The sequence below is a fragment of the Cydia pomonella genome, chromosome 5 (genome assembly GCF_033807575.1).
Source record: "Cydia pomonella isolate Wapato2018A chromosome 5, ilCydPomo1, whole genome shotgun sequence".
In the NCBI taxonomy this organism is placed as follows: domain Eukaryota; kingdom Metazoa; phylum Arthropoda; class Insecta; order Lepidoptera; family Tortricidae; genus Cydia; species Cydia pomonella.
The window spans coordinates 23,150,858-23,155,007 of NC_084707.1; the positions used below are offsets into that span (position 1 = coordinate 23,150,858).

At 35.5% G+C, this 4,150-nt stretch overlaps 1 long non-coding RNA gene across 1 annotated transcript; it reads left to right on the top strand.

Moving 5' to 3' along the window:
* The first annotated feature begins 510 nt into the window (after nt 1-510).
* LOC133518118 (uncharacterized) lies at nt 511-1,373 on the top strand. The gene is made up of 2 exons (XR_009799442.1): nt 511-795; nt 1,052-1,373. It is a non-coding gene; the product is annotated as an uncharacterized LOC133518118 (long non-coding RNA).
* Nucleotides 1,374-4,150: the final 2,777 nt, after the last annotated feature.

Consider the following 4,150-nt stretch of genomic DNA (forward strand, 5'->3'; position numbering starts at 1 on the left):
ATATATTATTCCAAATTAAGTTACAGCTATATTCGTTAACTAGTAAGTAAGTAAATAATCTTTATTGTGCAACATACAGTTAAAAATAGACAGGAAATTAAAAAAAAAACTTAAAAGCTAGATAAGTACAGAATGACTTATCGCTAATGAGTGATCTCTTCCAGGTAACTTTTGGGCAGCAGGAAACTGAACTTACAAAATGAAACGGGTAGTGCCGATATACATGTAATTCAACAAAATGAAGACGCAAACAATATAATAATAATACATACCTACATACTAATACAATAAATACATATACATATATTATACAATCATCAATAAAAGCAAGTTAAGGCAGCAAAAGAAATTTGAATTTTCAAAAGATTTTCGAAAACAGGAAGGGATTTAGCACGGCTAATGTCTAATGACACTGCCATTAAATATGTAATATATATATATATATATTTCTTCTATTATGTATTGTTGAAATTACAATGTTGTGTATAAATAATAATAAGTCAGCCTATATCCTCGTAAGGCCCAACGTCCTATTTTTAGGACTGAGAAATGTAGTCCTTCCGGCCCAAGCAACTATATTAATTTATCAATTAGCGGCCCAGAGTCCTAAAATTAGGTCATTCACTTCTGACACGTACCGATCCTAAATCTTTGCGTGTAAAGAAGCCTTTATTTCTTAAATATGGCGGAATTGAACGCAGCTATTATGATTACCTGTCAGTTTGACGTTTGACAATCAAATGACAGTCTTTTGGCACGCGGATGTTGGGAAGATGGCGTCCTCGCGAAAACGTTGTAAGTAAATCCGTTTTTTTCACCAGAATCTTAAATTAATTTAACCTAAATTTAATTAAAAATACTTATTTAAGCTTTGTATTATGACGATCACTAAAAATTTTTTTCCGTTATGATTTATTTCGAGCAGGAGATGCGAGCAAATTTCGATGTCCTAAAATTAGGTCGATGGAATGTTATTGCATTAGTACAATATAATTGTTTTGTCATAAATTTGGGACTTCGGGCGTTTATTCCGAGTGTTGCATTGTTACAGGCTTGAGGGATGCAGAATTAGAAAATTATTTAAATCTTATCTTTACCCAGTCAACAATTCAGGACATACGGTGCACTTCATATGCCATTAGCTGGTGAACAACAAAATAGATGTAGGAGGCCAGAGTGTAATAAAAAAAAGAAACTTGATCTCATCCTTAATAAAGACTAAAGTGCAATTGTTAAACAAAGTTGAGGCTGATGTGATAATATTTTAGAAGAAAGTACTTTTTGTTGATGTTTAGAATACATAAGTTTAGATTTTTTGTACAACTGTAATGTACTACCTACCTATACATAAATAAAAATAATTATAAAATATGTATGTTCGTTTTTATTTAATGATTCACAGGTATTTCATTGGTTTATTGCAAATGTAGTGACTAGATAAAATAACAAATATTCACAAAATATAATCCCAGTGACCTAAAAATAGGACAGTTTTTTTTCGAGTAATTTTAAATTAATTTTATTCATAATACTTACATTTACAGTACTTAATAAGACTTCAGCTAAAAATATGCCAATTTCAGATTTTATAGCAAGTAGAAGGTCTGGGCCGCTAGTATAAGTACCTAAAATTAGGCCATTGGGTAGATATGATAAACGTCCTAAAAATAGCTTGGGCCTTACGAGGATATACGTCCCACGGCCTCCTCTCATGTGTGGGAGGGCTCGGGCTATACTCCCCACGCTAGCCCAATGCGAATTGAGGTCTTCACATACACCTTTGAATTTCTTCGCAGATGTATGCAGGTTTCCTCACGATGTTTTCCTTCACCGAAAAGCTAGTGGTAAATATCTCCGGCGGCATATAGCCGAGTCCACCACCGCGAGGAATGTTGTGTATATTTCTGTCGAAATACATTATAATGTGTAATTTTGTATGATTAAAATTGTATCTGACGTGTACCTACCTGTATTGTACCAATAAAGATTATGTTATCTTAATGGCAAAGCATTATTCCACAACCGAACAGCACGAAAAAAAAAAGATTTGAAGTTATATACCATTTGGTACCTACATTTCCGTTACTTGCATACATATATACGCGCAGCCTAAATCGTTGAAGATAGGACATAGATATTATAAGATATATTAGTTTGATTTACAAAGGACTTTTAGATATTCGACTCCTAAAGGTGAAAATAGGGTTTAAAGTATTTAACAACTTCTTTTTAATATCACGTTGGCAAACAAGCATAAGTCTTACCCGATGGTAAGCGGTCACCGTAGCCTATGGACGCCTGCTATTCCAGGCGTGTTAAATGCCCGTAGCCGACCTTTTAAATTCCTGTACACACCTTTTTTGAAGAGCCCCATCCTACTGTAGCCCCTCGGGAACCTGCGCCGGCGAAGTGCCCATGCTAATATGTAATAATTAATATAAAGACTGTCACCTTGTCAGTCAGTAACAACTAGGAAAACTATACTCAACTCTTTCTTTTGAATGGTAGTAATAGCTTAAGTTAGAAATACCTAGTGTAATTCTCTCTGTCTATGTTTGAAATGAGACAGTCCCGGACCAAACTATAACATACATAATTATGAACATATTTATAAATGAGCAGGACTCCAGCCGAATATGCTAGTCCTAAAGTTAGTTTCCGCGGTAAGGACCGGCGCACACTGCCCATGGGAGCCATCCGTCACTGGCAAAATGCGTGCGCTCCTCTTGGCACCCGCGTCTCTGTCTATTTTATTACAAGCTTTTTATTAACATGCAATTTATTTATTTATATTTATTTATGGACATGTACCTAAGTATGTATGTACGTATTTACCTATGTTGCATACGTAAGTCGGTGACAATGCAATATGATGGTACTATCGAGCTGATCTGATGATGGATAGGAGGTGGGCATATGAACTCTGTGATAAAACAACGCAACCTAGTTCTGTTTGGGGTTTTTAGAATTGGCTCGATGAGTTTGATTAGTGCCTGTGGAAAGGAAAGTACAGTCAGCGGTAAACGCTTGTACCGAAAATGATTTTTTTGCCAAAAGCTTGTTGGTTTACAACTTTTGTGTTTTGAACACATACTAAGAGAAATCGTCTGAACTAAACTTATTAACTCTGCATGAAACTAATATCAGTTTCAACAGTTTTTTTTGTATAAATTAATGTCCTTCTTTCCGCTACCTAAAGGTTGTTCGGATAGGCTCTAGTTTTCCATCTGGATTGGCAGGTTAGGTTTAGTTAGATTAGTACAAAACCTAGTACCTATGCCAATTCTTTGGTTTAGGTTATCAAGCGGACCACACAGTCATAATCCGAACAACCCGGCCGCCGTAGTAAAAATCCGAAACAACGCCATGCAGATGATTATAAGGAAAAAGCTGTAAGGGTCGATTTCCCGTAGATATTTTGAATTTAGTTCTTTTTTATGATTCCGTACCCAAGGGGTCAAACGGGACCCTATTACTGAGACTCTGCTGTCCGTCCGTCCGTCCGTCTGTCACCAGAACATCAACACCAGTTCATGTATCTCATGAACTGTGATAGTTAGCCAGTTGAAATTTCTACAGATTATGTATTTCTGTTGCCGCTATAACAACAAATACTAAAAACAGAATAAAATAAATATTTTTCTCCAATCTCGAGGTTCTCATCCAATCACCGAAGTTAAGCAACGTCGGGCGGGGTCAGTACTTGGATGGGTGACCGTTTTTATAGATAATAGTACGGATTTTCTACAACATTGTTTGCCAGGGTATGTTGAGTGTACCAAATATTTCTTGTTGTTTTTCGGTCCCGTCCGCCAGATGGAAATAGTATCACAGTTTGTTAGATGTACTCTTGCAACATGTTATTATCGTGCATAACAGATGGCTCATAACTGGGTCAAAATTATTTTCGTTGTTTTTTTTGGCCCCAAAAACTGTAACGGAGTGGATCTTTTTGTATAAGATGAAATTTTGTTTTAAATTTTTCTCATGTAAAACATAATCTACAGTTAGAAAGACATACAATCACACTCGACTTTCTTATTTATTTGATAGAAGACATAGATACGAGTACAAGCGTGACAAAATGGTCAGAAACAAGACCATGAAAAGAATTTTGACCCAACTAATTATAAAAACGCATGTTTGGTTA